The sequence below is a fragment of the Carcharodon carcharias genome, chromosome 5, assembly GCF_017639515.1.
Source record: "Carcharodon carcharias isolate sCarCar2 chromosome 5, sCarCar2.pri, whole genome shotgun sequence".
Classification (NCBI taxonomy): domain Eukaryota; kingdom Metazoa; phylum Chordata; class Chondrichthyes; order Lamniformes; family Lamnidae; genus Carcharodon; species Carcharodon carcharias.
Genome location: NC_054471.1, coordinates 141,717,823 through 141,742,569, shown reverse-complemented (window position 1 = coordinate 141,742,569; position 24,747 = coordinate 141,717,823). Strand labels below are relative to the sequence as shown.

The 24,747-nt window shown below is 40.7% G+C and overlaps 1 protein-coding gene across 2 annotated transcripts in view; it reads left to right on the top strand.

Moving 5' to 3' along the window:
• The window catches only part of bach2b (BTB and CNC homology 1, basic leucine zipper transcription factor 2b), a 317,454-nt gene that overhangs the window by 69,619 nt on the left and 223,088 nt on the right, over nt 1–24,747 (top strand). Inside the window, exon 2 of one of the 2 annotated variants that reach the window (XM_041187260.1) lies at nt 9,594–9,675. The exons of the other annotated variant lie outside the window; for it this stretch is intronic. The gene's annotated coding sequence lies outside the window, so the exon portion shown is untranslated. The remainder of the gene's footprint in view (nt 1–9,593; nt 9,676–24,747) is intronic. 2 annotated transcript variants of the gene reach the window in all.

Sequence of the window (24,747 nt, the reverse complement as noted above, 5' to 3'; positions counted from 1 at the left end):
CCGGAGGAGGCCGGGATGTATCATCCATTCGGTCCTTCTGACTGAAGATTGTAGCAAATGCTTCAGTGTTATCTTTTGCACTGATGTGCTGGACTCTCCCATCATTGAAGATGGGGATATTTGTGGAGCCTCCTCCTCCAGTGAGTCGTTTAATTGTCCACCACCTTTCACGACTGGATGTGGCAGGTCTGTAGAGCTTCGATCTCATCTGTTGGTTGTGGGATCGATTAGCCCTCTGTATCACTTGCTGCTTAGCACACAAGTAGTCCTGAGTTATGGCTTCACCAAGTTGACACCTGATTTTTAGGTCTGCCTGGTGTTCCCTCCCTGACCTGGGTGAATATTTCTAGCATCTTCAGTTATTGCAATCTTATTAGAGTGGTGTATGTCAGTGTACTTGAGATTATTTGTTTTTTAGGTTTTCCAGTCTTCAAGCGTGACCTTTCATTGCAAAAAATCAGAAACTGCAAATAGAAACTTGGATGCATATTTGATAGGAAGTGGGCTTGTAGATATAAAAACAGAAATGCCCAGCAGGTCTGGCAGCATCTGTGGAGAAATGAAACTGAAAACATTCGCACTGTTCTCCCTCTGTAAGTGCTGCCTGACTTGCTGTACACTTCCAGTATTTTCTGTTTTTATTTCAGATTTCCAGCATCCACAATATTTTGCTTTTGGGCTTGAAGATGTACAGGTAACCAAGGGACTATTGAGAAACATTTGAATAAAGGAGTCGCACAGAAGACTCCACATAAAGAAGGAATAGAGACCTAGCTCTCTGTGGCCGCGTTGTTAATACAATGTGGAATAAAGAGAAACACATTGGGAACATAACTTATCCCAGGAGCAAACACAACATCATAATGCAAGTGGTGTGCAGTTGTTAACTGATCCTACCTCCTGGATAAATAATGCCTCCATGTGTACTTTGTATTTTTATTTGTTGGCATTTTAAGGGAACAACACAGTTTTTTTTATTGCAGCACCTGATCTTGGTGAGAATAAATTCTTGTAAATTGATGTACAGATGGCGCATTAATGTACATTAAATTCTTTGGTTTCCATTTGCCTTTCTAATCCAGCAGTTTTGTGCAGGAAATGTGGTTGGATTAGGATGTCCTCATCATTATAGCAGTGCAGTAAATCAACAGCTGCAACAGGTTTCCTGTTGCCTAACGTGCACAATTAATTTAAAGTCTGGCTAAAAAAGCTGTCTCTTGTGTACTTTTGATAATGGGAAACTTAACATAACTACAGACTTTATTAAGTCCTTAATAGCTGGGGATGAGTACTACTTATATCTTGCTTCAAATAATATTCCAAAAATGATCTCTGGGGAATCATTACATGTTTAAAATTGTAATTTTATTTTAGGCTTACTTTCTTTTTTGTGTGAGGGGGAGGGGATGGTTATGGAGGCAGTGGGGGGGTGGGGGGTGAGGGGTGGGTAAGGAGGATTTTTTATATCTTGCTGTGCTGCTAGATTAAATTGTTTCCATAATTCACCATGTGCAGGATCTCAGCTACAAAGCTTCACTTTAGTTGTTATTTTTTTCCACAGTATAGATTAAAGTTCCTAAGATTATTTAGGTTTGTGAACTTGACGTTTTCTTTAGATTCTTCCTGCATGATAAAACAACATCACCCATAGGTATAAATATAAATATATTTGATTGTTACAGTAGGTAAGGGCATGCATAGTATGGTGGGGTGGTGTGGTATAGGTTCAATTCTCCCACCTGCTCACTTTGTGTCCTTGCCTATGTTGCTATTGTAAAACACACCAATTAGTGGAGTGGACCTTTGTGGAAGCAATTGAGCAGATTTCCCCATGTATCTTGTAGTTCCTTTCAGCTCAAACACTATCCTGATTGGAAATACATTGCCTTTCCTTTGTGGTTGGTGGGTCAATATCCTGAAGCTTCCTAGCTAGCATCACTTTGGCTGTTACCTCCATCACATGGACTGCTATGGTTCCAGAAGGTGGATCACTGCCACCTTTCCAAGGGCAATTAGGGATGGGAAATATCAATGACCTGACAGCCCATGGTCAAATTAAAAACAATCTTAGTTTCAGTAGGAGAGTAAATTATGAGACAACTGAGGTGGGGTGGAAAACGAAGTTTCAGAACCCAAAAAATGACACAGTTTTTTTTAAAATTGTGGACGATGGAAATCAGAAATAAAAACTCAAAGGGAATAGTTTTGACTTTGTGCTGTTATTAAAGCGTATTATCAAAGCGTAAAACAAGATGATGGCTTGTCCAGAGCTCATTTCATATCGTTTTGATTATTTTGCATTATCACACAAAGTCAAAATAACTCTCAGAATGTAGGAAATAGAAGTTTACCAGCATCTGAAAAGGAAGATGATAAGTTTTCACCATCACTATTTATTCTGATCTTGGTATGTTACATTCATAGCTGGATTATGTAAAATCGTATGTAATTATTATTGTTATTAAACATAGGAGAAACTGAAGATTATTTTTGTAAGTATTAACATTGTTGTGGAAGTTATTCATTTGTTTTTGATATGCATAAAGCAAAGATAATGCTCGGAGGCAGAAACAATGTACATTAAACTGATGTGAAATATAAGGTTTATGGTTGAGTAAATATTTCACTGTGATAGTTGGTAGATTGCCTTTATTTAGTAGCATTTTTGTTGTATTGTAGTCTAAAAGATTTAGTAATGGAGCCACACTATTCTGTGATTTGATTTGCAGTCAATTTGAGCAACCCATTCATTTCCTTTTAAATTGATGAATGTTTGTGTGATCAATTTTTTAAAAGTTTTTATTTGTGATCTAGAGGTGAAACTCATCTTTTGTTACACTAAAGGAAAATGACCTTTTTGCCTAGCTGCTAAACCGGCAAATGTGCATCAGTCAATCATTGGACACTGTGCGCCTCATGTAAGTGCTTATGTCCAAGGTTAACTTCTTTACACTATTGGTATGGACTGAGGATAATTGAAATGCTCATAAACTAGAGGAGCATGTTTAAGACAGCAGTAAAGCTTCATCGATTGAGAACAGAGAAGTCCATTGGAAAGCATGACTGATTGTAGAGAGAGGAGCTTGTATTTGAGAGTAGTACGAGATGTACGAGATTGTGGATAGAGGAGCTAGCAGGCAAGACAGGGAAGTCTGTATTGGGAACAGCTAGCATTTGAAAGAATGGTAGCTGCATAGGGCATTGGAGGACTCTTATTCATTTCTCCAGAATAGCTGAGAATGGTAGTAAGCAATATTAGACATCTGGTGTGATGCTGTATATGCTTGAATTTGTATATTGTTAATGGCATTTTTTTTGCAGTAACTCTTGCACAGATCAGCATGCACAAGTATTCAGTGCCCTTGTACAGCAGGATCTTATTAAACTTTACAGGATTTTGACAGCTGGAATTCCATGGGAATCTCAAGAGAATTATGCAGCAAGGCAAGAAACAGTACAAGAAAAAAAAGCCCTTTTACTTGCACAGTGGAAGCAGCTGGAGAAGCAATGACTTTTGGCCAGGATATGGGAAGAGTTATCTTTACTGTTTCCAAAGTGACTTTAGTCACAGGCAAATGTAATCTACTTAGGATAGTTTGTATGTGAAGTAGGGCACTGGTAAATTGACAATTTTTAATGAGTCACACAGAAAATATGAAAACATAGCAAGGAATGAAGCACATGGAAGCTCAGTGGGCTTTGTAATTTTTTTTGTTCACTATAATTGTGTTGTGTCCTGTGCACTTGTGAGATGTGTGTGACTCCCCAAGCGTTTTCAGTGGCCCCTTTGCTTAGTCATCTGCCAATTGTATTCCAAATCCAGGTGTTCAGAACCATGTGAAAATGAAATGAATTAAAAATGAAATTGTTGTGCAGTGCCTCAACTCCACACTCACCTTCATCCCTCCCCACCCCAACTTATCCAGTTAACCTGAGAGCTCATCACATGGGAATTACAGGAAAGAACCTGTGTTCTGTCACCTTCCGGCAGAATACCTTGTTGCGTCAGTCCCCTGTCACCTTATCAACCTGCTCGTGTCAGCCTGTAGAAATTCGGTGGAATAGCTCAATATATTGGAGTTTCAATCTGTGCCACCAAAGGAGTGATAGAGTTCAGATTTGATCTCCAGCTCTCTATACTATGAGTTAGCAATCTCAAGCAAGGTGCTGAATGGAGGCTGGGTTGTTCCCAAAAAGAGGAGATTGGAAAATGCAGAGGGGGAATTTCCAAGCTGATTACACAGGAACAGGGGTAAGCCATTTAGCTCCTTGAGTCTGTTTTGCCTTTGAGTGGCTAATCTCCAACCTAGTTCCGTAATATCCCTTAATATCTTCGGATAACAAAAATATATCGATCTTAGCATCAGTTGCCATTTGTGGAAGAGTTTTCAAATTTCTGCCACTAATTTTGTGCAAAATGTTTATTAATTTCACCCCTGAAAGGTCTGGCACTATTTTATGAGACTGCCCCTCAGACCTAGGCTCCCCAACGAGCAGAAACAGTTTTTATTTACCCTATCTGTCCCCTTTAATACCTTGAAAACTTGGATCAAATCACCCCTTAGCATTCCAGGGAATGCAACCTTAGTTGCATTGTTGAAGCTTTGCTAATGGCTCCTTTGACAAAGAAAATGAAATTTTGTAATTCTTAATATTTCTTCTGCACCGACTTTTGACCGAGGCAAGCTAACAGCTGAAAATAATGTAGTATGATGTTCCCAGAACGGTATGTGACTTGTGACATCATTGCTGCAGTTACCCAGAAGTGAATATAGTTGAATACAGGGAAATCTTGCATGTGCGATTTCTAATGTATTCTACTTACTCTGTGGCCCTGTAGAAACTGAATTCAGATTTCATCCAGTTTAGCTGAAATGAGTATCACATCCCAGGGTCCGATTTAATAGGTTGCACAGATTCAGCTTGAGTATAGGACAATCTTTAAATTATCAGTCAGTTGCTCTAGCGAAGGACCACAAAACACTCAGCAGACGTTTTTAAAAACAACGAACATGTAAACCTCCCACTTAACTGTTAGACCAACTCCAAGATTAGAGGTATTGGAAAGTTTCTTCCAGCCTCGGTTTGAAGAAAAATAGCAAATAGCATCTTTGAACAGTACAAGTTAGTAGGACTTTGAGCTGCAGAGTAGCAACAAACTTCCGTGGTGATGAATCAGATGAACAGTTATAAGATTTTAAATCCTAGAGGGCTCCACATTTTGATGTTCTTTTTCATAAGATTTTGTACATGGTGAACACTATACTGACTTTAAAAATTGGTTACTGCTGCAACATTATGGACATGGGAGAGGGACAGACTGAATCCCCTAATGCTTCTAACCTTCTGCCTGTAATAAGAGAGATGTAATTTTGATATGGCTGAGTTGTGTTTCCCAAACCCCATTTATGTCTAATCAGTTTTTTTCCAAAGTCACTAGTAGCTGGCTTTCTTGGAATTTTAAATCAGGAGCATTATTTATTCGCACACACATGGGAGGAAAAGGTTTGTCACTACTAGATGCACACAACATACATCTTGTTATGACCAGGTGAAGAGGAGTGAACTGCCTCCTCTTTTTTCAGCCTTCTGGGTTGGTCACAACAAAGGTTTAAGTTTCATTTTCACGAGAATATTCCTTTTCTAAATCAGAATTTATTTAACTATTTAAACTGTGAGCAATAAGGAGCCAATCAGAGAGAGCAAATTTATTAACCATCAAACCCGAGAAAAATAATAAAAAAGCGATGTGTCACGCACACAGATATCAGAGATAAAGGAAGCTAGAGTCCAATAAAAAAGGTTAAAAGAATATACGGTTAAGTGTCCTTTGATTGTCCTTGAGGCATAGATTTTTAAACATTGTGGCCGATTTGGATTAGCTGGTTTCATAGATACAGTCAGATGTAGAAGGTATTGCAACTATTAAGAGATCTCAGCTCACTGGTAGATTTCTAATAAAGTTGGCTTCCAAACCAGGTAATATACTTGTTCCAAAAGCAAGAGAGGGAGAGAGAACCATGGCCTGTCTCTTCTGCTGGAGTCTTTCTTGAATTTTTACTGCAGTGGCCGACAGTCTTGCTCTGAAATATTTCACCCATTGTGTATTTCCAAGGGGCTTTGGGTGGGTCTGTCTGTGGCAGCCATTATTTCAATGTGGTGCTGAGCTGCCTTCTTGAACCGCTGCAATCCATGTGGTGTAGCTACACCCCCAGTGCTGTTCGTGAGGGAGTTCCTATATTTTGACCCAGTGACAAGTGGAGGAACAGCGATATGTTTCCAACTCAGGATGGTAAGTAGCTTAGAGTGGAACTTTGATGTGCCTGCTGCCTTTGTCCTTCTAGATGGTAGTGGTCGTCTGTTTGGAAGGTGTTGTCTAAGGAGCCTTGGTGAGTCCTTTTGGCAGATTTGGCAAATGGAGTTTAACGTGGATAAGTGTGAGGTTATCCATTTTGGTCGGAAGAATAAAAAGGCAACATTATTTAAATAGAGAGAAACTTCAGAATGCTTCAGTGCAGGAGGGATCTGGGTGTCCTCGTGCATGAATTGCTGAAAGCTAGTATGCAGGTACCGCAGGTAATAAGGAAGACAAATGGAATTTTGGCATTTATTGCTAAAGGAATAGAGTATAGACATAGGGAAGTGTTGTTGCAATTGTACAAGGCATTGGTGAAACTGCACCTCGAGTACTATGCACAGTTTTGGACCCCTTACTTGAGGAAGGACGTAGTTGCATTGGAGGCAGTTCAGAGGAGGTTCACTAGATTGATTCCAGAGATGCGGGGCTTGTCTTATGAGGAGAGATGGAGCAGTTTAGGCCTATACTCGCTAGAGTTTAGAAGGATGAGAGGAGATCTAATTCAGGTATATAAGATGCTAAAGGGGAGAAACAAAATAGACGTGGAGCAGTTGATTCCCCTTGTGGGGCATTCTAGAATGAGAGGCCATAGTTTTAGGCTAAGGGGTGGTAGATTTAAATCAGAGATGAGGAGGAATTACTTTTCTCAAAGGGTCGTGAATCAGTGGAATTCACTACCTCAGAGTGCAGTGGATGCCGGGAAGCTGAATAAATTTAAGGAGGAGATAGACAGATTTTTAATTAGTAACGGATTGAAAAGTGGTGGGAAATTGGAGTTGAGGCCGAAATGAGATCAGCCATGATCGTATTGAATGGCGGGGCAGGCTCAAGGGGCTGAATTGCCTACTCCTGCTCCTAGATCTTATGTTATGTTCTTATGTCCTTCAGTTCACCTTGTAGGTGGTACATACTGCTGCAACTGTGCATCGATGTTAGAGGGAGTGAATGTTTCTTTGTAGATGGGGTGCCAATCAAGTGGGTTGTTTTGTCCTGGATGGTGTCAAGCTTCTTGAGAGTTGCTGGAGCTGCACTCATCCAGGCAAGTGGAGAGTATTCCATCTCAATCCTGACTTATGTTTTTTAGATGGTGGACGGGCTTTGGGGAGTCAGGACATGGGTTACTTGCCATAGGATTCCTAGCCTTTGATCTGTTCTTGTAGCCACTGTATTTATGTGGCTAGTCCAGTTCAGTTTCTGGTCAATGGCAACCCCCAGGATGATGTTGGTGCGGGATTCAGCGATGGTAATGATATTGAATGTCAAGGGGCAATGGTTAGATTCTCTCTTGTTGGAGATGGTCATTGCCTGGCACTTGTGTGGCACAAATGTTTCTTGTCACTTGTCAGCTCAAGCCTGGATTTTGTTCAGGCCTTGCTGCATTTGGACATGGACTGTTTCAATACCTGAGAAGATGCGAATGGTGCTGAGCATTGTGCAATCATCAGTAAACATCCCCACTTCTGACCTTATGATGGAAGGACGGTCATTGATGATGCAGCTGAAGATGGTTAGATGTTTGTGCCAAGGACACTGCCCTGAGGAGCTTCTGCAATGATGTGCTGGAGCTGAAATGATTGACCTCCAACACCCACAACAATCTTCTTTTGTGCTAGGTATGACTCCAACCAGTGGAGGGTTTTCTCCCTGATTCCTATTGACCCCACCTTTGCTTGAGCTCCTTGATGCCACACTCAGTCAAATGCAGCCTTGATGTCAAGGGCAGTCACTTTCTCCTTACCTCACCTCTTGAGTTCAGCTCTTTTGACCATGTTTGAACCAAGGCTGCAATGGGGTCAAGAGCTGATTGGTCCTGGCAAAACCCAAACTGAGCGTTGGGGAGCAGGTTATTGCTAAGCAAGTGCTACATGATAGCACTGTTGATGACCCCTCCTTCACTTTATTGATGATTGAGAGTACACTGATAATTGACCGGGTTTGTTTGAAGTTAGTTTCTTTTTCATCTTCATCCTGGAAGGTAGCCTTGCATTTTTAAGTAGCTTGTTCTGTCTCATTTCAAATTGCAAATTTCCAGCCAGTTGAGAGTTGAAAAATCATATTTCCAAAAATAAAGAGGCATAGCCTTGTGACAACACAAGAACACAATAAGAGAAAGGAGTTTCATTTCTATGAATATTAGAACCAGACAGAATAGTTAATAGTTTGTGTGAATATCAGGGTCCAGCGAGAGAGGTTCTTTCACTCAGGATTTGATCCATGTGAGTCCAGATAGCTGAAGATACAATTTTGTGGAGCTTTCTTCAGAATAAGAGATGTACAGCAAGTTGATAAAGGCAGCCTCAATAATACTTTTAGCTAGAGGACCAGTTTGCTTTTCCTGACGAATTTAGGATCTTTCAGGTTTCGAGGAGGCCTTCAACTTTAAGCCTTGTGACCTGGTAGAAAGACTAAATGTTAATAGCCAGGTTTCTACAGTTAGTCTGAACTCTGCAATGCTCTGTCTGCAAGCAAGCAGGAGTTAAGTTAAAGGGCTTTCAGAAATAAAAGAGTTTTGTTCAGGTGACAATTGGCCATTGATATACGATGGGAAGCAATCAAAAACGAAGTAGCTTCTAACTCCCATGGTCAAAACCATCAACATACAATGGAGGTAGATTGGAGTTCTTAGCACTTTATTGTGCATAATCAATTTCGGTAGCTCCCCGTTGTGACCTCGCAGCTCTGGAGTCAGGATGTCTGAGGGTTTGTTGTCCTTGCTATTTTGGGGTGGTCCTGAAAATGGCAGATGTGGCCTTCCACAAAACTGTGGTTGTTGCACTTCACTTTTAGAAGCTTCCAGAAGCTTGGCCAACTTGCAGTTCTAAAAGTCAGGTGATTTGTGGCAGCCATTTTAAAAGCCCAAAAATGTCAATTTTTAAAAGAAGGTACTTTTTTTAAACAATTTGTAATATTCTCAAATGTGCTCAGCATGACACCTGATTAAACACAAGTTGGCCAGTAGGAATAGACGATTCGCTAGCTCATAGCTATATAAATAAATAATGTTTTTAAGTTCCTTTTCTTCTCTGATGAATCGATTGCATGTGAGGAAATATGTAGAAATGGTGCTGAAATAGCAGGTAAAATGGAAGCTTTGTCTCCTTGTGATTCAGAAAATGCTAAAAATTTACTCGGCTGCTAGAATTAAAGTGGATCACCAGAATTCTCTTTTTTAAGGTTCTACCTACCCTTCAGATCAGCCTAATTCTGACCTATTTTTATCCCAATTGTACAACAGGAACTCATCTTAAAGGAAAGAAAGATGGCACCAAAGCTCTCGTTTGTTGTAGGCTTTGATCTTGGGCTGTGACCTACAGCAGGTAAATATTGGGCCCTACCTGAGAGTGGAAGAGAACCTGTAACAAGACTGGAGGAATTTGAATTGTTTGCCTCCACTTTTCAGAGTCTAACCATTAACTTGGCGGACCAGGATATCTTGTAGCCTCCTGGTCTCTTCTGTAGATGGAAAAATAACACTGATAGGAGAGGATGCTTTTATGACATTTTCAAAGCCTGAAGATAATTTTAGGCAAATTTATAAGCTTGGCATTTAAATATGCATAGGTATATTATGTCTTTAATCATGTGATATATATTAACCCTCTGGTGCTTTAATAATTACCCTCATATCATCTTTTAAACTTTAAGAGGAACTTAATACCTTGCAATGTTTCATTGTAATTCCTATGTTTTACCTGTTAATAATTTATTAGAAATTATGCAATCATACAGGGACCTTGAACAGTAAATGCATGCAAGTGAAACCGGAAATTGTGATGTGGTTACATTGACTCTACTGAACTTATTGGTGTTACTAAATGTCATTGTTCCTAAAAGGAAAATCAATGTGCAGACTCTTGAAGTCACCATTTTGGATGTCTGTAGGTAATATCTTTACTTGTCATGTTGCTAAATCACTGGTGTGACTTGAAAAAACTGCTTCCTTCCCTTCCACTGTTCGTAATTGCAATTAGTTTGAGTAGTCCACTCTCGAGTTAAATGGGTGATTCTGCTGTTTGTCTTATGACTTTGAACTGTAACTTACTTTAGCAGATGGTCAGTATGCCTGAAAGAGCTTATTGTCTTCAGCCTAGTATTGACATGTGTGTTTATAAATCTTAGTATTTTTGTGCAGGTATTGCTTGCCTGTTCAATATTATATTTATTAATTATGGTCTGTAAACTCAAATAGGATTTGTTTCATGTGCCTTTGGGTTTAATTTTTATTCATATCTTGATACTGCAAGAAAAATGGGACATGATGGATACAACGCTTTCTCCGGAAGTAACCAGCCACTGTGGGTACAGTGTTTATTTTATTAGAGATCTTCTTCAAAAAGAAAATCTTGTATTTATATAGTGCCTTTCGTGACCTCAAAATTTCCCAAAGCTTTTTACAATTTTTGAAGTACTTCAGAAATTTCAGTCACTTAAAAGTGGAAAATACAATAGCCAGTTTGCTTACAGCAAGGCCGCACAAACAGCAATGAGCTAATGACCAGATCATCCGTTTCTGATGTTGGTTGAGAGATAAGCATCGCCCAGGACACATGTCGCATGGTATATGCTTTCTGAGCTGCACTGTCAGATGTCTTATCTGTCAGCGATACATTTGGAGGGGAAAAAAAACTTTATTTCACAGTTCTATTTTAATTTTTTTAATTTGCTCATGGGATGAGGGCATCGCTGGCTAGGCAAGCATTTATTGCCCATTCCTAATTGCCCCTGAGAAGGTGATGGTGAGCTGTCTTCTTGAATCGCTGCAGTCCATGCGGTGTAGGTACACCTACAGTGCTGTTAGGGAGGGAGTTCCAGGATTTTGATCCAGTGACAGTGAAGGAACGTCGATATATTTCCAAGTCAGGAGAGGGTGTTGCTTGGAGGGGAACTTGCAGGTAGGTGGGGTGTTCCCATGCATCTGGTGCCCTTATCCTTTTGGGTAGTAGAAGTCACAGGTTTCGGAGGTGCTGCAGTGCATCTTGCACCTAGTAGATACTTCTGGCACTGTGAATCAATGATGAAGGGACTGAATGTTGGAGATGGTGGCTGGAGTGCCAATCAAGTGGGCTTCTTTGTCATGGATGGTTTCGAGATTCTTGAGTTTGGTTGGAGCTGCATTCATCCAGGCAAGTGAAGAATATTCCATCACACTCCTGACTTGTGTGTTGTAGGTGGTGGACCGGCATTGGGGAACCAGGAGGTGAGTTACTCGCTGCAGAATTCCTAGCCCCGACCTGCTCTAGTAGCCACAGTATTTATATGGCTAGACCAATTCAGTTTCTGCTCAATGACAAACCACAGGATGTTGATGATAGGGGATTCAGTGATGGTAATTGCTCTTCACCCGAGTAGCTTTCTAGTCCATTTCAGAAAGCAGTTAAGGGTCAACCACGTTGATGTGGATCTGGAGTCACATGTAGTCCAGTCTGGGCTGGGTATTGGGGCTGAGGATGGCAGATTTAGTGAACCAGATAGGTTTTTACTGCTGCCATGATAGCTTCATGTTCACCATAACTGAGGCTTACAATTCCAGATTGCTTTGTTAATTGAATTTAAATTCCACCAGCTGTCGTGGTGGGATTTGAACCCATGTATTAACATGGGTCACTGGATTACTAGTCCCATGCCATCGTCTCCCCTGTTTTGTCAATGCCCAAACAAATCAGAAATTAAACTTTCCTTCAGTGATACATGATTAGACGGTAGAAATGTACTAAGGATTACACAGTAACATGGAAGGAGGCTGATTTAGAGGAATACTCACATTTTGAGTTTTGCCCTAGTAATTAAGTTTATTAGGCATGCAATGGATTTAAGATTTTTTTCCCTTAATTTTTAAAAATTTACCATATTAGGATTATTAAGGCCATCACTGGACTTCTATGACAAATTTTCCCGGCATTTTAATCTAGTAGTCGTGATCCTTTTATTTCTTTTTATTTAAAAAGACTGGACTGGCAACATTTTACATTCATGTATTTTATTTCAGCTCTACGCTTCTTTTGGCACTGAAGTTTGAGATATGAGTAGGTGGCAGTCATTCAGTGTCACTTCTGTGAGACCTGGAAATAAATTTTGGGGAACTCCATGGGCTGGGTTTTCAGTATGGAGTCAGGAGCCTGACATCTGGATAAATTCTGAGTCCCAAAAATTTTAAACTGTACTGGAGGTCAGGATCGTGAGACAGCCTTCAGGACTGTGATTTTCAAAGCCCGCCTGCACCAGGCCCCGTTCCGCATCCCTTTGAAAATCTCGGCCCATATGGTGGGTGGAGTAAAACACTACTTTTTGACATCTGGAGCATGTCCCTAAGGCCAGTCCAGACTGATGGGTCTTCTGAAAAGCTGGAATTTTTCTGCCCTGTTGGCATTGGGCGTCATGGCAGTTGCGGAGTTGGGGGGCAATATAGCAAGATGACCAAAAATCGATCTCACGCTGTCATGAAATCAGTTTGCGATTGCCTGCTCCATCTGTCAATAGCGGGCCACGTTTCCCGTCGTCACACCTCGGGACCCTAATTCCAATACTTTAGCATCTCGTTATAAGTCCTGCAAGCCGGAGTCATCTCCCCACGTTGGATCATCTGGGTACGTGATTGCACGGCGTCATGTTTCACAACTTACATAAGCGATGTGCAGCTGCTGAACTGCACTTCGCTGGCAACTTTGAGGTTTGTTTGCCTACCTTGCTTTGGGCAGCACTCATAGTCATCAGTGCAAGGCTTCGTAGGCAGCACCACATCACTTTCAGGGTGGTTCATGGGTAGGTCTCTCCCTACCAGGCCAGACATAAGGCGGCAGTGGCTTTTCGATGGCTGCAGGGCTAGAGCTTGCTTGGGAAAGGGGGAGAAGTGACCTCAGGCAAGTGATGAGGCCGCAGAACGAGGGCTGTACTGGGGAAGGGGGGTATCCCAAGGAGTATGTGGGGCACATGTTGATCTGTGCAAGTGGCCTCAAGATGGTGAGAGCCGAGGAAGCAGTCTCCAGAGAAGATGAGGCCAGATGGTGATGTGAGGGTGTGTGCGAGAGAGTGAGGTGATGTCCCTTGAGCTGGCAGTGAGTGAGATGCCAGTGAGTGTGTGATGGCCTCATGAGTGTGTGAGTTTAGAATGATGAGATTGTTGTCTTAGCATGGCAGCATGGATGAAATCATCCATTTGTTTTCTGCACTGCATGACTGACCTCTTGTGTGCTTGCATTGATACTGACCACCTCTGCCACTGCCTCCCAAGCGGGATTGGTGAGACTGATAGGTCTCCTGCGGCCAGAGCGGGGGTAGAGGATATTGTGGCACACCTCCACGGTGTCCAGAAGGCGTCACTGAATCAGGAGGGGTGCTGCGCTCTTCTTGGCTTTTGAAACTGTGTCTACAACGGTGTCCTCCTGGGTTGCAAGCTTTGAGAATTGTGGGCCCAGCTGCAGTTTAAATATGGAGCCCTGCATGAGGAAGTGGCGAGGTAACACTGTGGCGGGCAATTCGGAGTCCGCCCAGCAACAAGATGGCGTGTTTCCTGTGGCTGCATAATTAATGAGACGAGAATAAAATTTGATAGAGGTGTTCAAAATCATGAGGGGACTGGATAGAGTTGTTAGGGAGAAACTGTTCCTGCTCGTTGATGGATTGAGAACAAGACGACACGGATTTAAAGTGATTTGCAAAAGAAGCAAATGTGATGTGAAAATGTTTTTATTCACACAGCGAGAGATTTAGGCCTGGAATGCACTGCCTGGAAGTGTGGCGGAAGCAGGTTCAATCGAGGCATTCAAGAGGGCAGTGGTTGATTGCTTCTATTCAAATACTGTGCAAGGGTATGGGGAAAAAGCAGGAGAACTGCACCAAGTCATGATGCTCATTTGGAGAGCTGGTGCAGACACGATGGGCTGAATGGTCACCTTCTGCGCTGTAACAATTCTGTGATTCTGTGAATGGGGCGAAACAGCGCATTATGGATGGCAGGGAAAATGACTTTTTTCTCACCCGCTACCGCACTTTATGCAAATCTGGGACAATTCTGCCCAAAGTCTCCTCTTTCTGCTGGTTTTAAATGACCTAAATGTGTTTGAACAGTCTCAACCCAGTTCCCCAGTGAGTGTGAACCCACATTATAAAATTGCCTATTCTGTGATAATAATTGATACCAAATGATTGATGTTATTTGTAGTTGGAAATGGAAAAAAACAATATTGGAGTAGTAGGAGCTGCTGTTTTGAGGTTGAGCTGAGACAATTGTTAGGGCAGACTAGAGAGAGCTTTACTCTGCAACTAGTTGTCTCAAACCCGACTCAGAAATGCTTGATGCTGGCATTAGAATAGAAAAGTTCTACCCAGCAATGACATAATTTTCAGCACGCCCCGCCTTACCACCTATAAAGAGCTCTGGAAAAGTCTAATGACTACAGTGATCCCATATCAGAACAGTCTTTGGAAAACTAAAATAAATAAAATGACACATGGAGGTAATTAAAGATAAATTTTGTAATGTGCAAATTTAGAGTTACTGGAATAAGAGTTATAAATACATTTAGAAAATTCTTTGAAGTATCCTTTAAATTGTTGCCATCTAAATACAGGCTTCACTGTGTATTCATTTTGCTGCTTCTCTTTTTTTTAGCTTGCTAGATTTTTTGTTGATCAGCGTACCAGTTAGGCCATTGTTATTTGTGCTTCAGCAATTGAATCTGTGATTGTGCCTTGCTAGCTTGCACATTAATAATGAGAGCCAGTTTTCCATAAATTGTGTCAAGGCTTAGCCACTACAGTCGCTCACTTTGAGCTGATATGATTTTTTAAAACGATAGGTAACTCTAGTTCTTGTCTTCACATGGTTGAAAGACAATTGGAAATACATTTGAAAAATAAAAAAAATACAGCGGCTGTGGGGAAGGACCAAAGGGTGGGACTGATTGGACAGTGGGCTGCATGACCTCCTTCTACACTGTATGGTTATAGCTTGGTAATAAATTTAGGAGTACATTTTTATGCACCAAATTGTTTATTTAAGGATGAAAGAAAAGTTTTCTGTATAGCCACTGCCAGTGAAATTAGATCAAGTTCTCAAGTCATACAAGGAGCCAAAATCAATCATACCAACCTTCCTGTTTTTAAGGTGTTATGATCCTGTTAGGGACCATTAACGTTTGAAGAGAAATCGAAACACTCGTAGGTAACTGACAGAACTCCACCATAAGATTCAAGAACTTTATAAGAATTAAACAAAACAAACACTAGTTTGTAATTATGTAATGAACTTAGTTCTGCTTTTTACTCCCCCACCCACCCACCCACCACCAACAACGCCTTTATATATTACGAATCTTGAAGGTTATTTCACTTCTGTAGGGACCAACCTACAAGGTATGGCACAACCACCTAGAAGTCACATGGGTTTCTCCTTAGTGTTCCATTTTTTTTCGGGGTTTGAAATTCCATCAGAATCCTTCTGTTAGCTTTTGGCTAAATGATCATCTAAATTCTCATCAAAACCTCATGACTGTGGACTTCTCAGCTCACATTTAGGCTTCATTGCACTCTTGCTTAGGAATTTAAACATCAGGAACACCTCTGGTTCCTAATGGCCCTCTATGCTCCCACAGCACCTGCACAGTTGCTGGCCCCATAACTGATATCCAGCTTCTCTGCCTGTTCCAGGCTGTCTGCTTCAAAGCAAGCTGCCTTCTGCCACAAGGCTCTGTGAAGACCACTGTAGATTTCTTCCTCAAGCTCTGAGATAGTCAAATCTTCCAGCTTATTTCCCCCTCACAAATTCCAAAGTGAGCTCGAGCCTTACATGAAATCCGTGCAGTGAAAATTAAGTTAGTATTTTCTCTGCTCAAGATGCAGGCCTGATCAACATTTGTCTACTTTGGATCTCCTAATTCAGTGAAATTCAGCCTATACCTGGATCAAAGCTGCCAGACCCTGCTGAGTTTTTCCAGGTAATTCTGTTTTTGTCAAAACTACAACTGTTTACTTTCTGAGCAAACACCCATTTGAGTAATTTATATTCCTAATGGAGGTAATTGCCCTCTCTCCAGACTCCCTGGGTCTACAAAGAGGCCCAGAGATGGGTCATCCATTACTTCAGTGTTTTTCTTCGTTATCAACTCTGACCTTGTTAGATAAACACAGATTAATTAAACCGAGGCTTATTTGATTTGCCTGCTACATTAAGGCTGTTTATCAGTTTCTTAAGCAGGCTTTTCCATTTGTTATAATTGTAGCTGATGTTAATACTGGACAGGTCCGATCCCAGGGTGGATCTATCATCCTAACCTTTATTTTTTGTTTAGAAACTTGCAGGGCGGCTACTGAACAGAGTCACAGAGCTGATGAACTCCTAACAAAAGAATAAAACATTTATTAAACAAGAAAAAATGAACTTTGTGACAATCCTCCTTCACCCACAACTATACCTTTACAGATATATACAGCTTTTTAAGGATAACACAAGTCACAAAAGCTATCTTATACTTTCATGTTCCTAGTACACACACGGTCCATGAAACCAATAGGTGACCTGAAAAAAAACCTCTGAAACCAAGTGACAGATGCCACCCCAAACGATGTTATGGACCCCTCATCAACTCCCTCCAGATGCTTGTCACACCATGAGCCAACTGATCTCACTGAACTCCGTCTTTCACATGAGGGTTTCCAATCTCCACTCACGAAGAACTTGCTTTGGAATCTTCTCCTAAGCGACACTTTCTCACAGGTTCCTTCCACAAGGTCTACCTTTAGGGTTTCGAACTCTCCTTCCAGTGTTCCTCTCCCCTGGATCGCCATGTGCATTCAAGCTTTGCCGTCCACGCACTCTGTCTCAGATACCCAGCCCTGCCAACAGAACACCATGGTTTCACATGCTCATAGTAAAGAGTTACAGACCTTTGGCCGTCTCCTTGCATCTTCAGGCTTGTTGCAAGCCTATTTTGCTTTAAGTCTGCGTGCTGCAGCTTTCTCCCTTTAAGCTTGGAGCCTTGCTCTCTGATTCTTACTTTTACTTCTACCGAACAGGATCTTGTTTTAAATTCCTGTCCTTGTCCTTTGACTTAACTTAAAGGGCTTCTTGGGACCTTCCTCTTTATCCTTTGGGACTTGCTCCCTGCAGTTCCTTCACCCAGTAGGTTCTGACAACTTGGTATCTCTCTTGAGATCCAGAACTCACTTGACATTCACTGTTACTTTAACTTCAGAGCAACTCACCTAAGGTTCGTTGACTTATTTTCCTCAGCAATCCGCTAATATGTCCAGCTAGAGAGAGACTTAAACTGCTTCCTCCACCTTAAAGCATAATCACCAACTGAACTCAAACTACTTTTCTGTTTCTCTCTGTGTGAGCCTCCTGTTGCTAGGCAGCAGCCAAATTTTTCCTACCCTTGTTTGTTTTAACTTCCCTTCAAGAGTCATAAAATGCAGGCATCTTTTAAGGTAAAACTCAAGTTCCCCCTTCACACACAAATACAGAAATACAAATTAAACTTAAACTTAAAGCTAAAAGTTATTCCTAACACCCACAAATACAAGTACAACTGACTTAAACCGTCTCTGGTTTTTAATACATTTATCTTACATTTAACCCTTTAATTCCCAAAACTAAAAGATATATTCTAAAACATTTGAATCATGAACTAGTTATTCGCAACAAAGGAAATATTGAAGACCTAATTTCAAAACAAAATTGCTCATTTTTTTCACGTTTTTACCACTTTAATTTTCTTTATGCCAAACTGCTGTTCTCTCCTTTCTATCTGTCAAGTTTGTATTTTCCTGATCTTGTTTTGCAATTAATGAGTGATAATGTCTGCTCTTTGCCTGAAATCAATAATTATATAGCGATCTCAGGGTTATCATAGATCACAGCATAAGGGGCAACCTTTGAAGCAAAAACAGGGGCCGACTTATACATCAAGTGTAAAATGTGAACCGATGGTGTTGGGGTAGGTGTTTGCCATTCTGAAATGTGAAAAAAATTGTTTGTTAGTTGCCATGCGCAGTCTGCTCTTTATGGGCGTGTCTTAAACTCCCATGCATCTTCTTGTCAACACGGCATACTTGATTCCATGCGCCAACCTGTAAGGCAAATATAACCTTAAACGTATTTTTCAGCTAAAAAATTGAGGCTGACTTCTTATGCAAGTGTAGCCTTAAACAGGCATTAATTAGCTGAGAAATGGGGAGTCAACTTATACTCCAAGTGTAGGCTTGAACATCCATTTTGTTGTCCAAAAATAGAAGTCGTCTTATTCACTGGGTTGACTTATACACCACAATCTACAGTATTTAAAGAAACATGCACATTCAGGAGGAGAAAAACCTAACTGGTCTTATCTCTCTTTTCTGAATATGACAGTTAATATATTTAGCTGAAATTAATCTCCAAAGTCAATTATTGGGTACCATCAAACTCGTAATTGCTTTACATCTCACAACTCATATAAATAATGCCTGCATAGTTTTGCCAGCAACCACAGCAGGATAATACCTTTCTGAATGATGAATAGTTGGAATCAAATGATGCAGAAACAACGAAAGGTCGTGTTCTAATTTGTTAAAGGATATAGATAATTGTAATGGTAAATATTGCATAGCTCTGTTGGAATCTATTAGGTCTAGACCATTAAAAAGCCGAGACACTTTGGAATTCTAAATCGAGTGGCCTACGTTTTTTCCAGTAGCGAGGTACTGCAACAAAAGGAAGCTGATAAAAATGTTGACAGTGATTGAGTTTCACATTTTCCACACTGTAGCCCTTTGTGTGCTAAGTATTGCACATTTTCTGGTTTGTTTTCCTCTTGTCTCATTTTTTTTTGGTACTGGGAGGTGACTTGGTTTTCTCCTGGCTTTATTATCAACCAGTTAGAAACAATCTCAGTTTTGGTTTACAATGAAACAAAATAATTCAACCAGAAATGGAGGAGAATTGATTTGGAATTTCACTGCTCAAAATGGCTCTGGAATGATATCGATACAACAGTGGCTTGAATAAACTACCTCAGCCATCAGTTAATGTGAATACATTACAGCACTGTAAGAAGTTACGGTTACTTCTCAATTTGGAAGACTTTAGAATTTTGATACAGCATTGATGGCTTGGTTAAAGATTACGGTAATGCAGTTCCAAGGATCATTGATAGCAGAAATCAACAAAATCTGTGGCACAATGGGAAGAATTACTCTGGTCCTTATGAGTACATGCATTCTTGAATATTTATCTGGTCGGTATTTCTAATAAAATCATAAATGCGCTCAAAAAGCATTTATAATTTCACTACATGCACCAACAGAACAACCTTCATGAATGCAATTAAAATTATACTAAAAATAGAAATCAAAGGATGCCTTCCCTCACAAGCGTAACGATGAAACTCAGTTCCATAATTACAGTGACACAGCACCAACTGAATGGCATAACGTAGCACTAACTGATTGGCATAACATGGCTTTGTAGAAAAATTCTATTTTGACAATATTAGTAAGTTCACAATCACTGGTAACCTTTTGCCCTTAATACTTGAGTTAAGCATTATCTTTGCAGCATGGAGAAGAAAATCAGACTGGCAGGATCACAACTGTTCTGTTGCAGGGTCATGAGAACTCGAAACGTCAATTGTACTCTTCTCCGTCGATGCTGCCAGACCTGCTGAGTTTTTCCAGGTGTTTCTGTTTTTGTTTTGGCAGGATCACAAGCCTGGTTTAGTTAATGCAAGTGATATTTTATTGCACTTTCACTGTGATTTGAGATTTTTTTTTTGTTTGTGCTCAAGTAAAAGTCCTGTAATAGCTTTAACAGGGATGTCATTTAAAAATAAAAATTGGTGACCAAAGGAAATGTTCACTTAGCAATTTAAATAACATTTCTGATTTCAGGGGTTCTCAGAGTTCAGATCTATGACAAACCTCATCAAGTTTTGTTGTTTTGTAAAGTTTTGCCCATACTTTGTTGACTTGATTATGCCCTTGTGATCATTCCTCTCTACCTATTGTTAGGGTAACTTTACCTTGGAATTAAAGTTTACAAATTTGCCTGCACAAAGTTAATGATAGCAGAAACCAAATAGCATGAATGTTATTTGGAAATATTCACAAATTACCTTCCAAACAAAGTGCCTTTTGATGGAGCAAAGAATGTGTTTTTTTTTATTTTTATTTGATTTGTGTAGTGATTCAGTTGTTCTTTACCCACATCTGCTGCTTATTATACTCTTGTTCTACAGAAAATTGGCAGCCGTCAAAAAATCTTTGTATTGAAACATATTTAGAAATCATTACTGCACTTCCAGACAATTAGGAATTGGTATTTGTTTTGTGTGGCTGATAGTTGTTACATAAGCCTTTTTGTGAGAGCACTAAATCAGAATTCACTTCTTGTGCCGAGCAGCAGATAGCGTAGAATTGGCAGGAAGGTGACAAATCAAGTAAATCAGGAAATTATGATAAACAATGTGTTTTTTTTAAAGTGCAATGAATTGACAGGTTGTTTACAGAATATGTTTCTGTGCCCGTTAAGAGTATGTGAGGAGTCTCGACCATGCCTCAGGGCAAATATGGTTGGATATTTTGTAACTTTAGGAAAAATGAGAAATTGATAGGATAATAATGAAAATGTGGTTGGTGGCAGCCATTCCTGAGAATAAAATTAAGAACAGAGCACTTCAGAGTATATTATTGTCCCTGACAGGTGACAGCTTTTTCTGGTAATTGAATCTAAACCTGCACGGTGATCATGTTGTAGAACTGTATACCATTAATTTAGTTTACAAATGGGCAATCTTGAAGTATTTGTTTAACAATACAAATAGTTGCATCATTTAAATGTTTAAATAACAATAACTAAAGATAGTAAATGATTTTGCGGTTGACCGACATTTGGATTTAAGTCTAAATTTAAGTCTGTTGGTTTGACAAATATCAAAACTTCGAATTAACAGACCCTACTGAAACAGCCGTGGTGTCCTTCCAGTAATTAGGCGTGAACTCATTAATTTTATTTTTATAAAAATGTTATTATAGAAACCAATGAGTATTTCTCTTTGCAAAAGAAAAAAAAACAGCAGATGCTGGAAATTGTTCTGATGAAAGGTCATCGACCTGAAATGTTAACCCTATTACTCTCCTGCTCTGCTGAGTATTTCCAGCATTTTTTGCTTTTATTTCATTTAGCTTTGATTGTGAAAATGCCACTATTTAAATGGCCCAAGTGTTTTGCCTCATTTAAACTCCAAGGGCAGGATTTTCCCTGTGGGGCTTCAGGCTCTTCCTGTCAGGCTCAAATGGGGGTCAGACCCGCACTGTCCAGGGAACAGTAACTCATCTGTGATTTTCCTCGAATTGAACATTTAATGGCCAGAGGTTGGGCTTGCTGTCCAATTAATGACAGCGATGGGCTCTCGAAGCTAGAGGGCCAATAGAGGGAAGGAGAGGGCATCCAAGAAGGAAGCGCCCTTTCTCTAACTTTTAAAATCTTAAATAATTTTCTTTTAAAGCCCTTCACAGCCAGCTTACCATTCTGGGAGGGGTGGGAGAAACCCTTCCACTGGGAGACCTGCAACTGTAGCCACGCTGGCAGGCAAGGGAGGGACTCTAAATCTACATGGAGTGCTGGCCTCCTGGTCTGCTGCTGGAAAGCCACCTCCAGGTGGCTGCACTGTCCCCCGCCGCCTTGTGGCCATTCACTGTCTGATTTGGCTACCCATTGCTTGTGGGTTGGTAGCCCTACCACTGACCCCATCCTCATCCTGTCTCTGGGAAAATGGGTTTGGGGCGAGATGGAGTCGAGGGACTGGCACAACGGCCGGTGGGGTGATATTTCCTGTCCACTCACCTTCGTGCCCGCCCCCTTAGGGCCTAAAAATACAGCCCCAAGAAACTCAAAATTGAGATGGTTGTGCCTCCTCCATTATTCCTCTGCTAACCCAGAAAGTTATTGGACCAGTAGCACAATTGATGCACTCTGAAGTGCTCTGTTCTTATTTTTACTCTCAGAAGGGATTTCCTCATCACATTTACATTATTATTCTAACAATTTCACATTTTCCGAAAGTTACAAAATATCCAACTGTATTTGCCCTGTGGAATGGCCAAGACTCCTCACACACCTTAATGGGCTCAGAAACATATACTGTAAACTAAACAACCTGCCTTTTTCTGAAGATTTCATGACACAGCAAACTTCTCCTCAACGTCCAAGAGGACAGATAAATGTCCATTGCACAGATCTTTGTCTTTGCTGCTCTTGATGTGGCATACATTGACCCGACCCCCAATAACCACTTCCGGTTTCCTTTACGCCTTGTAGTTGCCCTTGAGAGCTTTGTTCTACCTGTGTATTGGCTATGCAGTGAATCATAAAGATGAATTTCTGCCTTACCAGCTAATAGCAAAGCATGAAAAGACTGTGACACTAAATTGCCTACCTCTGCCCTTCCCCATCTATAAAACAATGGGCCAGATTTTTGTGGAATTGTGGAGACTCCGCAAACCGTTAAAAGTGGTGAACGGGACCCGGACCCAGATGTCCTGTACCCATTTCCGACAGATCCCAATTTTACTGGTAGGGGAAGGTGGGGGGCATAGCATGACTCACAGGCGGGAAACCGAAACCTAGCAGGGCCATTTGAACCCTGCGATGAGTTCAAACAGACCACATTTTCACTGTAGCAAAGACCTTATTCCACAGTGTGGGAGTCATGAATTAATGGAGGAGATGTAAAAGCTCATGAAGGGCGGATGAGGTCTGTAGAACTGTCAAGCTATGAATTTATTTAAATAGCCAGCCCTTTAAAAATAAAAAAAAACTACCTGCCTATGTTTGTGAGAGTTGAAAAAGTCTGTTCCGTTACTACAGTAGCTGTTTGAGGGAATTAGCCCAAGGGCTATCATTTTATTATTATTAATGGCTGGCTCCTTTCCACAGCCTACAATTATCCCAGCAGGGGGTTGTAAATTCATAGTTTGATTGATAGCTCAAAGATGTTATTGAAGGATTAGCTGTCTCTCAGAGGTTATGAATACAGGTCAGTTTGTTTTAATAAACGATTAAATATCTGAGGGGCTTTTAAAGTTCTGAATGGCCTTTCATGAATGTGCATTTCTTTTATTATAGTGAAAGCTGTAATAGATATTTAGAACTTTATTTCGTTGCAGCATGGCTCTGTGGTTTGGCCATGGTGGATACTGGGTAAGTTGGAATGGAGAGTGTAAGGATAAAGATTGGTAGTTGGGGATGCATGGGTTGATAGTACATTGCCATTAAGTGTGCATTTAGGCCAGAAGGTTCATGGGGGTGTATGGGGGACATAATTTACATAGAGATTATGAGGGGCCATGGGGCTAAGGTGAAAGGCATAAGTTGGCATGGATGCAGCCTGAGGAGTGAGTGAGGGGGATGATGGGGTGTGAGGGGTCAGGGTTAGAGGGGCCAATTATTAGCATAACAACTGGGATGAAGTTCCAAGAACCGAGGCAGGCCTCTTAAATAGCCACCTTTGCGCCTGGCTGCCTTTGTGACCATTTCCGAATTGTCTCTGGGAGCAGTGGGCCTGACTTCATCCTGTACCCGCGCCCCCAGAGCGAACATTACTCAGGAATCACTTTCCTGAGGCGGGTGCGCCGATCTGGGAAATTTCCTGACTCTAGCCATCCGTTTCGGAAGCGAAGATCTGACCCAAAATCCTATTTTGTATGTTTTAAGTTGTCATTAAAAATTAGATTGGCAGGGAAAGAACTTCAATTTTAGAATATTATTTACTCAATATCTTATCTCATAATCATATATTAGTCTAGGGGTGATCATTTTGTTCCCTTTCTTTATGCTTTCATGGGATGTGAGTGACGCGAGTAAAGCCAGCATTTATTGCCCATCCCTAATGCCCTTGAACTGAGTGGTTTGCCCTGCCATTTCAGTCGATGGTTAAGATGGTTATTGTACGTCTGGAGTCACATGCAGGCCAGACCTGGTAAGCAAGGCAGATTTCCTTCCTTCCAAAGAAAATTAGTCAACCAAATGGATGTTTACAAGAATTGATGATAGTTTCATGGTCACCACTGTTGAGACTAGCTTTCAATTCCAGATTTATTAATTGAATTTAAATGCCACCAGCTGCTGTGCTGGGATTTGAACCCTGTCCCCAGGGCCTTGGCCCCTGGGTTACTCTGGATTAATGATGCAGTGATATTACCACTATGCCACCATTTCCTTTGGCTGTATTACTTTTTAAATTCTGAGGTGAACTTATTAACTATAAAAAATAAATTGCCTGCACTGGAGCTTTTGTAAAGATCATAAGATTGTAGGAAACTAGAAGGATTCAATAATATAGCGATGAGTTAGGTTTTTTCAAGATGTATCATTAAAGAACTCTCTCACATGCGTGTGCATGCACACATGCCCAACC